This window comes from Caloenas nicobarica, chromosome 1, assembly GCF_036013445.1.
Source record: "Caloenas nicobarica isolate bCalNic1 chromosome 1, bCalNic1.hap1, whole genome shotgun sequence".
Taxonomy (NCBI): domain Eukaryota; kingdom Metazoa; phylum Chordata; class Aves; order Columbiformes; family Columbidae; genus Caloenas; species Caloenas nicobarica.
Genome location: NC_088245.1, coordinates 134536937 through 134550173, shown reverse-complemented (window position 1 = coordinate 134550173; position 13237 = coordinate 134536937).

Genomic DNA, 13237 nt, shown 5'->3' with positions numbered 1-13237 from the left:
CCCCTTATGCCCAACTTGCTGCAGTTTGCCCACCGAGGTAGTAGGCCCAGTGGGAAGTTTCTCTTAGACATCTTGAGAGAAAATGCATGACAGAAAAGGACTTCATGATCCTTCAGCGGTAGAAAACAATTCACTAGACAAATTTTACCCATGAATACCAAATACTGGAAAAGAAATTTCTTCTCGGCTTGTAGAAAGAGGGAGAAGAACAATTCCAGTGACTTGAGAGGGAAAGCCGGCAACATTAGCTCAATTTTGAAAAAGTGAAGAACATGAATATAGACCTACTGCTTATCCGTTCTCAGAGCCGAAGTTTACAAGACTTTATAATAGAAGCCAACAATTTTTCAGTTCCTGTTTGCTGTAGCTGTTTGCTTGATGTCCTGAATTGTTCAGTATAAAGTCTAAATTAGTCTTGGGAAACGGATTTAACCTTTCCAATCACATTTAAGGTGAAATTGCTTAACTACAGCACACACTGTCATGCTGCAGATAATCCATGTCCTTGATTAATGCTTTTATAATCAATTGCTGTCTGGAAGTGACTCCTTCCCATCACACTCTTCACAAAAAGAGCAGATGGTATTTAAAAGGTTATGGCAAGAGGGCATTTCAGAGGTCAAACAGAACATCGATCAAGTGGGCAGAAAAATTGCTTTTTTCCTTCCCCTTCTCCTTATCCTCACAATCCATGAGGGAATGTGGCCTATGAATTATAGTTTGATCTATAGTTCAAGCAATAAAATGTTTTCTTGTTTCAAATGTCTATGTTGTTTTGGGTAATGAACCTGGAAATTGGATTCCTTTTGTGCCAATAAAAAATTGTGCCCAATACACATATCTCAGGAACATAATTCTTAGACCCATAGAGATTTGCTTGCTACTACCTTGAATGCAGTCAGAACGCTGGTGCTTAATAAAGGCTGTACCAATAACCACAATGTCCTTAGATCAATTTGTAGCAATGATAACGACACTGTGAAAAAAGGTAGTCTCTATTTCCATGCTTTTTTATGGAAACCAATTTAAAAAATGAGGATACTGCACAACTTATTTCCTTTCACTATTTTCCCCATATATACAACGTTGCCATTCTGCAGCAGAGTCCAAGGAGAGCTATTCTCACCTGGAGTGAAGGGGACAGAGACACTACGCCTACTAATGCAGTCTCCAAAAACAGAAATCAGGGCTTTACCATTGTACAATACATAAAATTTGTCAGTACCCTTTTTCCTCAGCTTTCCATCTCCACCCATACTAACCACACAGCATGTGACTGAAAAAAGAGTAAAATTGTTTATGTTTTCTAGTAATTTTTGAAGTTTTACTAATGAAATTGCAATTTTTTTCCCATTGGTTTGGACATGAATATTGTAATCTTTGCTGCCTGATAAAAGTGTATTTTTGTCAGTTGTCATATCTTGCTGGCCATTCGTGGGGGTTTTTGTGTGTGTTTTTTTGTTTGGCTGGGGTTTTTTTGTGTGTGTGGGGGGGGGGAGGGGTGTTATATACGTTACTGTGACAAGTGAAGTACTCATCCTGAGTAGATCTCTAAAGCAGGCTTTCATCTGGGAAGTAAAAATGAAAACACTATTATCTTTTGTGATCAAAACTAGGATTAATTGAGTAAGGTATTTTTCAACATTGAAACTCACATTTAAGGGCCTGAGCCCATCAAATCTTTTTTTATATGAACAGTTTTCACTCACTTCATATAAGTAGCAACACAGGAGCCTGAGAAACTATTAATGAGTCAGGGTTTTATCTTTACCCAAGAACAATTAATACCTACTGTATATTGCATAACTAAAGCTGTTAAGCATGAACCTTTGAAATACGGACAAAAGCAGAACTTGATGAAACCATGCTAATTAATCCTACTGAAGTGACATCTGGGTGTCTCACTGGAACTGACAATGCATTTTAAATAGTCCTAATATACACAGTCATACACTGATAGACCTTTCAATGTCAGTTTTGTAGTTTAATTTCCTTTGAGGTTTTTTGGGTGGATTTAAGTTTAGAAAATGTTGCAGCCTATGAGACATTTCAACTAAGTCATGTCTGTCAGCACTATATAAGAAAAAAAACAAATACAAGTACAAATCTATGCTGCAGTACTTTTTCTTTTATTTCTTGGCCCAAAGAGAGAAAAAATTTTTCCATATCGGTGAGGTATTGCTGTTTCACCACTTAACTACAGGTTCTTTAAAGGCAGTGTATGATAAAAAGATGTTAACATGGGCATTTGCAGAGTTATGAATGAAGAATTAGGAAAGGTTTACTTCTAACATTAGCTTAAAACACACAAGATTTCCCAGAAAGAGTGACTCTTGGGGCCTAGCTGCACTCGAGGCATTCTTCGTAGGGATTCCTGAGCCAGGAGATAGTATTGACCCTCAGCAGCCTGTTAGTGTCAATTGCCTTGTTATGACTAGGACTCAAGTGATCAGAACTGCCATATCAAATGCAAATTGATAAATGAAAGTCTTTACTAGTAGTCTGGAGGCAAAAAAAAGGCTGTGAAAATAATGCTAGATATATTGACAACATCCTAGCATTTTTCATAGTGTTTAATGTATGTATGTCATCACTAATCCTTTAGAATTTTTTAAACTAAATCTTTTGTCTTCTACTGTGTGTCCATATTGATCTGCTAGTGAAGCATTGCTTGTAACTGAAAGATATTGTTCATTGTATTTGGAATCTGTTCGATCAGAGAAGAAAACAATACAGCACGGTTTCAAGAGAGAGGGAAAATCAAATAATTTATATAGAGGAAAAATAAATAGTTAAAACGTACTTCTTCAACTTTCTTTTATTTATTTTTCAGGGCTTTTTTTCCTGAAGAGACTAGGGAACCTTCAGACAAATTGACAGTCTCTTAAGTAACCTAATAGATAGCCAAAACCTTCAGCTAGCTTTTAACAACAGAGATGTCTATAAATACAAATGTGTTGTTTCAGCTGTTTTTTTCCCCATGCTTAGTTTCACCTTTTTTTTCCCCTAATGTTATAGAGACTTAAATAATGTTCTGAATCAAGTAATATAATCATATGTATGACTGTGACCTGATTTTTTAAAATCTATTGCAGATGAATATTGACTAGTCTTTGCATGCTAAATGTGGAACAACAACTTCCTATATGTCGCCAATCATAAAAAGGGAGGAATGTGTAGTACTCATTAAAAGAATTTTTCTTAAGCATCTTTCCTCTAACTAAACCTGTTACACCTACATATACTTTCCATCACTCTCCCCGTACTGTCATTTTCCAAGCCATAGCTCACTCTTACCTTTCATAACCATTCACAATCAATCCTTTTTTTTTTTTTCTTTAAAGTAGGAGAGTACACAAAGGTTTCCTTTTCTGACGTCTCCTATTCCTGAGCTTACACACGGTATCAATCACCAGCACCATCGCATGTATCTGCCAGGTGATCACTCTTCTGTACCCTCCGAGTATTTCCTTGGCCCAATAATTTTACTGCCTGGGTTGTTTGCTTCTTTCTCAGAAATCTATAATAGACTATCCATTGGAGAGGGGAGGGGGAAAACGCCTTAGGCTTTCTAGTAGTTGTTGGATTTGTATAGTTTACATTGCTACTCAGTCCATAAATGTAACACCAAATTCAATCTGTGGTATCTGTGTTTGGATGACTATTAAATGACAAAAGCTGTGCTGTATTCTTGTACAACAAATAGCTTACATGTGAAACATAAGACAGCACTTTAAATTACAAAAACAAAACAAAACAAAAACCACCAAACAAAAAAACTCACAAACAAAAAATCCTCCCAAAAAATGAAAAATCAAAACCAACCAACCAAACAAAACCAAAAAGTTAATATAGTATTAACAAAGTAACAAAGTGATGTCTATATCTGCTTTTGCTTGCATTTTGTTGCTTTTTTGTGACAAAGTACTCTACACTGGCACATGCTAAAGAGTGACACTGATAAAGCATGTGCTATACACCCTCCACATTTGTCAGACATGCTTCCTTGTGCCTACATGATACAAGTGTTCTGCTTTTTTACTTTATTTTTTGAAAGTTTTTCTCGAATGTCTTCTGATTTTTTAGGTGTTGAAATTTTAATCAAACCTGCTCTGTTATACGTCGGGCTTCATCTGAATAGGTGAGAGAGCAGTTGCTTAATTACATGGGGAAAAAAGGAAGAAAAACAGGAAACGAAAAGTGATTAGCAAAATAGGGTTTTTTTGGTCCTGGTGGTAAGTTTAATCAAAATATGATTGTGAAACTGACATTGTTCAACATGTTCCAGGATGTAATAACAGTAGTGTGCTATTTAGTCATAGTCATATTTTTCAATCACTTAGGTTCAAAAATTCTACACCTATCTGCCTATTGATAATTTGAGGCACCTGAATTCCTGCATTACTTTGGTTTTCCGTTTCTAGAATCTCAGAGAGAGGCACAGTAAATCTGCAAGTAAAATATGCAATAAAAAGATGAGCTTTGGTCAAAAAGATTACAGATTCAAATTTCTTTTGTAAACTGATTTTTGTGGGGTAGTCAAACAGCTTGATCTGTGTAGCTTGCCTGAGGGTACTGTGGTCATCTGGATGTCAGACACCCAGGACAGGACACCCCCATTTCCTTCAGTTTGGAAGACAAATGCTTATGTGTGTTGCACAGAGTTCGCACATGGACACGATACGTGAAGTGTTACATCATACCTTGCAGGTCACTGCTTCTGCAGTAACAACGTATTACATCAGACGTGTGCCAAAATGTGCTAAACAGACAGTCGTGCCATGGACTTTGTGTGCACAGGTCCAGCTCTCCCCTAATTTCTGCTTTGCTGAACAACTAGCAATGCCATCGTGACAACAGGTCTAATTGGACTGTGAGGTATTCAGACATCCCGTGTACAGGCTCTATTTCTTTTTTTCCATCTAGTTTCATGATAGCAAAAGAACATCTCTAGGTTAACTAGGATACATGACATCTTTATCTTTTGTTCAACAGTGTCTTTATCGTACCACAATTAAGAAAAATATCAGCTGATCTGTCAGATGGAGTAAACTGATCTGACAGCTGGGAAAAGAAATGGGTACTTAGCTTCACCAGCAAACTGAGCACATATCATGTGGAATTTTTTCCAGGATGATATACATAGGACTGTTTTGTCAGAAATTATTATATTATTTTAAAGCAGTACTGGACTTTAGTAACAAAATAGGCAACTGACAAGAAAATCTAAGTATTTCTGTGCAAATGATGTCTTCAAATACATATGTAATCCCTTTTTAAATTAAAGGAAATTTCTTGGCCAGGGATATGTTGAAATGGGGCATTTTGAAAGCATCCTGACTAACAGTGAAATGAATTTCCTATCCTGAAGAGAAACGGGGGAAAAAAATGTGTTGACTTTTATTTAGCGCACAACTCATAATATGACTGTTCTATATGGGACTCCTTTGAGGATGCCCTGCTCAGGGCAGGAAAAAACTGTGGGAGATGACAATCTGTACACATCATTAGAGTTTGACAAGGCTAGATGCTATTCTTCTTTACACAACTATAAATGTGAAATGATTGCATTAAAAACAGTGGAGTTCCTCCTGATTTGCAGCTGAGCAACAGAAAATAACACTTTACCTCCAAAATCTGAAATTTTTTTTTTGTTCAAGTACACAGACATTAAATCTGAGGAAATATTTTTCTTTTAACTTCATTTAGTTTCCAGCGCATTTTCTATTTTACTCAGAGTAAATGGATAACTCAGTACATCAGGTCAGATTTACAAGGATGATCAGGTTTCTTTTTGTCCCTGAGAAAAATATTATTACACTACCCACTTGAGGAAATGAAATGCATTAAAACATCTAAGGTGTATGATGTTCTAGTAAAAAGAAATACTATAAGACACTCAGTCACTGTATTGCAGTTTAAACAATACGTATTTATTTGATGATTATCTGATTGAAACAAAGTTAACACATCAAGCTGACTGCTTCACTTTTCTTCAGTCTCATGTTCACTCATTAAAGATTGACATGGGCTGGTGGACTCTGAAAGCAAATTGGCCACAGAGATGCACATGCTTTAAGGCAGTTGCTATCAACAGATGAAAAGTGTAACGTGCCTCACCCAAAAGACATGCCGAAAGCTACTGGTGGAAACAAAGGCTTTATACTGACTCAGATAAAAACAAAAGAATGAAACCCAGGAATGGTATGGGCTGGACTAGGTAATGAGAATTTTAAGATGGCCTCTGTGTGACAGAGATGATAATATAAAAAAAAAATTATTGTTTTTTTAAGAAGTAAATGCAACAAGCATAAAGATAGCCTGAAAACATATATCTCGGAATCATGCACCATCTAATCCAGCTCTTTATTTTGTTTTTACTGTATAAAGTTTGGGGAGTATCTCACAGTGAGAAAGCCTATAAAATTAAGAAAGTAGTTTATGAGTGTTTAAAATGTTAACATTCAATTAATTTGAACTGTGTTAACTGAGTTTTGTTATGTATAAATGTGGCTATTGGGAACTATTCTTAGATGACTAAAATATTTTCACATTTAAAAGGCAAGCAAACAAACTTAATTGAAGAGAAAATACTGGTAGCAAAACAGGAATTAAGGAGGGATAGAGAATACTACAAAAATAAAGAAAGAGGCACAGACTTGAGGAATTTTGGACTTGAGAAGATTTTAAAAAGAGAGCCTTGACTCCAGGGACAAAAAATAATGTATTACTAAACCTTTATATTCTGATACCATCTAGAGGCCAAATGGCACAGCATCCCATTTTGCTAGGAGCAGTACAAACATATAAAATGACAGACACTCCCTTTTCAACCCAAAGAATGGGTATGGCAAACTCATGACTACTGAATGTTTATGTTATTTCTTCTTCGTGGAATATTTTCTGTCTGTGTCTGTTCTTTACAAAATATCTGGATCATCTTTCTGCAAACACTGGATGCACAGTACTTCCAGTCTGCCAACAGCTGTGTCATGTACACAAACCACAAGTACAAAAGGCAGAACCTGTCCGTCTGCTGCAAGGACTTCAGCAGTTGTGCCCACCAAAACATTACGCTGACAAGAAATACAGCCAGCATCAGGAACGAATGCTTATTATCACCATGGTGTCTTGAGATTATTTTTCTTTCTAAGACTTCCAAACCAATCTTTTGCTGGCATTCATGGTGGAATATGGAAGGTCAAAAAAGATATTTAACAACTGCAAATCATCTTGCTTTTCAGTTGTAGAAGTTTTCAAGTGAGATCTATGGAAATATGTATACATGTTTCCTGCTACTGTTATTTTGATGCTGAATTGTTGTGAATGAGCCAGTGAAAGAATTTCTGAGCCGCTGCTCCAAGAAAGAAGCATGAAGATGGCAGTTTTCATGCCATTCATGGCTATCGAAGTGACCTGTGAATAAGCCAGTCCAAAGGCTGGAAGTCATCTAGACAGGATCACTTGAAGCTCTGCCTGAGCAGATAGAATTAGGTAGACAGGGCAAATAGATGCAATTATCTAGGGTAGAGCAGTGCATGAATAAAGCTGTGCTGCTGCCATCCACCCAAGGACAGCTCTGGTCCACTGACTAAGGGGACTGTTCATTCCTTAAACAGGTCTGTTTATTATTTGCAACTGGGTAATAAGTCAGTAAGGGGCTAATTCCATGCTCAGTGATTTCTAAGAGGGTTATTCTTTTATTTCAATGGGATTTGGGCTGAGCTTTCTAACTGCAAGCATCACTTTATGTTTGTGCTTTGGGACTTTACAATTTCAGTTAAATTTTGCTTTACAGGTAAAATTCATTAAGTGAAATATAAAATACAGCGAAACAGACTTGATCCCATGTTTCAATAAGGGTGTTCCATAGGTTGGCTGCAAAATGCACATTGATAATACAGAATACTTAAATAACCCTATTAAGTTTCCATATATTTAACACACAGAAAAGATTATATTTTTTGCATTGGAACGATAAGAATCTTTAAGCTTTCCTACATATAATACAGGAGGATCATAGAAGCCAATAAATAAATAAATTAAGGAATTTACTCTTATAGCTAACATTCTGTCCTTGGAACCCTAATATTGCACTGGAATTAACTGAAGGAATTTGGATTTTTTAAATTTTACTCATTAGCAGATAGGTGTAAAGAGTATCTACCTCATTCAAATATCTTTAGACATAACTGAAAACAATAGTCCACTTCTAAAAAGTGAATTGTGATATTCCTTTTAACTTCAGTAGGAGTAAGATCAGGTTCTACATACTGGCAAACACTTTCGATTTTGGAATCTGTATATAATATTTAAAGAGGACTTACAAGTAATATAGAAAAAAAAAAGTATATTTCTTGATTTCTCAGATGGTGAGAAATCATTTGAAAATACCCAATAATAGTCTGCCTAAACAAACATTTCTCAGTCAGCAGCAGTGTTATAGTATAAGAATAATGTCTGAAGCAGCATCCTTTTAACTGAAAATAAAAGAACTAGAAAAAGAAGTCAAGATAAGAGTGATTGACATAATTCGAGTTCTGCCATATGCACTTGATGGGACAGAAAGAATGATGATGCTCATGCTGACTAGAATATTTGATTTTTCGACCTCTGTTTCATCAAAAGACATTACTGCCTTTGCTTTCTTATTATGGCTCACTGCTTTTTATCTGATCCAATTCCTTCCTCTTAAATTCGTAACAGATATTGAGCATACCATTACTAGTATTGTTACTATGGGTATAATGTTTGCTCTCTTTTGACTTTCAAACTTGTGTGTCTGCAAGAAATATAATACTGATAAATTTCAGGTCTTACTGGAATAAAAAGTCAATGATTGTATTTATTTTGGATGAAAACATATTTTCAATATTTCTCAGGCTTAGTCTTATATTGTCAAAATGGATTTATGTGAAATTACTGCTTGTTCATCTTGCATCAAAGTTAAGTCTTCTTTTTTTGAATGCCCATGTTTTTCACATAAAATTAAAAAAATATATTTCTGAAATGGTGCTTTTGGAATTCAACATCAGCTACTCAATCTCAAAGAGTGGTCTGAAATTCTGCTTCCAGTCCAGGGGTTGAATCAGTAGACCAAATACTTAGATTATGAAATCAGCATGGTCTCAATGAGTCCAATCCCTCTGTAAAGAATAATTTGAGCCGAATGATTTGATTCAACAGTTTTTACAGAACCGAATCAGTTTGTCATGAAGAGAATTCAGAGTGACTTATTTGCTTTAGAGAAAAAAAGATTTCTGGGACTGTTATTTAGCCAGATTTTAACTCTGAGTGACTGCTGATGATCCGTGCTGTCGCAGATGTTGTGTTAAGAAAGCTATTGACCGTCAGTGGGTAGTAAAATTTTTCTGCTCTCACTTTATTGCTGCCCCCATTAAACCATCCTCTCAGGTCCTATATTTGTGTAACTGGTTTTGTCCCCTACGGTCTGGAGTCATTAGCCCATTCCTCAATCGTGGACTGTATAATGCTTTCATAATTAACCCTGTGGATCATATTGCCCAAATAACATTTAAATGTGAGTTTGTAGCTGTAATATGTTGATATAGATTTCCACTGGAAGTGCTTGAAGGGAATACATAATATCAGGAAGAAATCCTAAAAACCCAAAAGACACTTTTGAGATAATTACAGCATTGCTTGTCATTCCAAAACAGAAGGCCTGGATTTATTGTCAGGACACCATTCCTCTTTGAATGCCATCTTTCAGCTCTAAGCCATTTGAGTTTCTGCTAATCCAAATAAACTGAAAAGAGTAATGCAGTACTTATCAAATATTATCACACAGATTACATACCCCAAAATAATACTTTGCAGAAACCTCATCAGAATTAATACTAGCTACTTAACTCAAAATTCTATGCCAACTATCATCTTTAATTGGTCAGTACCTATTGCTTCTTGGATTAGAAATTAATTTATGGGACATTTTGCTTCCATACATTTTGAACCATTTGTCTCCAACACCACTTTCTGCACAAATCTTCGGATTGGGTCCAATCTATTTGATCACAGAATGAAGCACTCTTTTGTTAAGCATGTCAAGCATGTTCAGCATTAGGTAAGTCTACCAGAGTGAATTTATTTGTGTATTCCACTTTCATCTTTTTTTTTTTTTTTGGTCATTCAGCTATCCTTGCTTTCATCAATAGAAGTGGTCTTCCTTGGTGGGGATCCATCCTTGTGGATCTTCTAAATGAAAGTCTACATTACAGCTCACAGAAGAAATAGTGAAGCACTTTGTGCAGACAAGATTTTAATCATTGTAAATAGCACAGAAGACAACCTAACAGTTTTATTTCTTTGTCATTTTATTTGTGTTTATTTTTCACCTCCAAAGTATTCTATCTTCAAGGAATCATTCAAGGTTTTGAATTTAGTGACACTGGAATAGTGGTTCCCTGACAACACTTTTCCATATGCTTTGTCTGCTGCACCATGATTCTTCTACATCATGCACAAGTTACTGCTAAAATTACCGGTGGCTTAAAACTCCAGAATTAGTGTCTGTTCTACAGAGCCTCACAGGAGTCAACTCAAACAAATGCTCAGTGGTGAAGTTGGCTTACTGGCAAAGCATATGTGTTTGGTTGAGTAGGAAATGAGAGAAGTCTTGAAACTCTTTAAAGAATACAAACTGAATGGAACGTAGGGTTAAGACGTTGAGATTGTTCTTAAAAATAAAACCAGGATGACTTTCTAAAAGTACAAATTTAGTAAATACAAAAAGTTAATCTGCTTCCCATTTTGTAAAAGGATTATTACATGCCGTTTCATTTACAGGTGCATTATTATTTTATATGTTGATCAAATGAGAGTTTCAGATGAAAAATAATGAATTACAAAAGTATTCACCATTTTTCCTGGACTGGGCAAGCCATCCTATTTGTAAATAATTTTAAAATTGTAATTATGGAAAGATTTCCGCTTGTTAAGTAATTGTTCAATACGCCTTATTAGTTTTATTTGAGAAAATCTGCTAATGAGAAATATGTACCAAATGTTTGTTGTTACTGCCTCTTGAATAAATGAGATACTGAAAAAAAAATTTGGCTTGTAGTTATTGGAATAGATCCTTTACAAAGGCCTGTCTTACAGAATGGAGATCTTTGCTTATTCTCTGTGTTTGACAAGCCTCACTTGTATTATTCCCTACTTAGGTAATTATTCTCTAATTAGGTAAGGAGAAACAGAGAAAGTCAGACACCTCTGAGAGAGGCACATTATAGAACAGATGACCAGAGTGATTTCCTTAAAGGACCAGAAAGAAAATGTTATGCAATCCTCCATTTTTTAAAAATGCTTAAAACTCACTGAGATTTTTTGCTAACCTGTAACTGAGTTTTCTGATTGCTCATCTCAGTTAATAAACAATGTGCCTCTGGTGTCCTTTCTATTACCTTTAGCCTCCAGCTTTTCTCAAAAATGCTGATAAAGATAGAGTACTTTGCCACTGCTCTTTATGTGTCTTAGCTATTATGTGCTAAGTTATTATCATTTATATTTTTTCCCATTCAAATGGCAAATGATGAGGATCAAGGCAACAGTGTGCACCTCTTCTCTGTGCATTTTCTATGATTTCTAAAACTGCAATGAATTTAGACATTGAACACACATGCCAAGCAAGAGATTAATATTGCCACTGGGTTGTGATAAGGCTTTGTAAAGCCTGAGTTTCTTTTTTATTAGTCCAAGATGTTATCATGGAACCAAACACTTGCTGTACTTCACTTCTCGCTGTCCTTGAGAAATGGATGGATAACTTACAACCATAATTATGTCTACTCACTGGTCTAATGAAGAGAATTAGAGAATAGATAAACAATAGCTGTGCAGGGGAGAGTATGCATAATTGGCAACTATTAATCTAGTAGTGAGAGATGGAGATAGGTGAGAATGATTTACATAGGCCACATAGAATGATCATTTGTGATAAGGATGACTGAGAAGACATTGACATTATTTAGCCTGCCACGCTGGCAAGGAGATCATGAATAGAAATAAACTTAAACCTAGGATGCAGCAGCAGGTGTAGTGTAGCAGGCTTTCAGCATACACAATTTTCTTTCTCTATAGAAAAATTGCACAAGTTTTCCTTTCTGTGCTATTACTATCATAACAAGTGCTGAATGATGATGCAGAAAAGCAAACTTATTCTACTGTCACATACAGAGTTTTATTGTCCAAATTATCATATTTTGGGACAGTCAAGTGCCTTGTGAGTTATGGGAGGCAGAGGGTTAAGTTCTCTTTGTATCACCTGTCCTCTGAGTGGTCCTTTCCTTCTTGGGAAGCAGGGCAGTGACTGCAGGATGACAGAGAGTGATTATTAAAAGGAGAGAGAAGGTAAATAGTTCATGGAAAATAAGAGAATAGTAGCTCACTGAAAGTGAGAACAGAAAAGGCTGTAGGGTTTGTGAAAGGAAGGTGAGAGGAGGATAATAAAAGAAAACTGAAACAGTGATGACCTGGCATTTATAGGGTGAGGAATTTAAAAAAATGTATTGGGGATTTTTCAGTTGTGAGGAAGAAGTCCCCTGGTGGGGGTGGAACTGGATGGAGGAATAAGAAGTAGAAGGGCTGGCAAGAGACAAGGATGTGGAGAGAAGGGATTGTAAAGAGTGAAGCTGGACCAGGTGAAAGTGAGACACCCTGGCTGCAACATGGAAACTCCTTGTTGAAGATAACTGAGACCCTGAGACTGCAGCCAACTGTCTGAGAAAGGGAATTAGAAATCTTAGAGACACAAGGGACTAAAGAGTGAGATCAGACAGAAAAAAGTGGAGTCTGAAATGAGAGTGGCTGGATGGGTATAAGACAAGGTTACATAAGCAGAATATGCGTACACTGCAGGAGACTTTCCTCCACCACCTGGAACAGCAGCCAAGACTTGTAAGTATATTCTCCTGTCAGCAAGGAACCAGGCCACAGCTTCATCATGCGCACCCTCCCTAATCACTAGTACAGGTTCATCTTACGTGCAGAGGTGGGGAACCTCAGGGAAAAATATACAAGGTAGTCATCTAGATAAAAATCACCTCATTAGGCTCACACAAATGACTTACGTTTGCACTGGAAAACTGAAATCTAGTATTTTCTCAATTCTGAATTTGATTTTCCTTTACTTATACCTGGCAGGCGTTTTCATGTATGTCTATATACAGCTGCTATTGAGAAGGTATGCAGATTGTTAAAACTAGAAGGGGCACCAAGG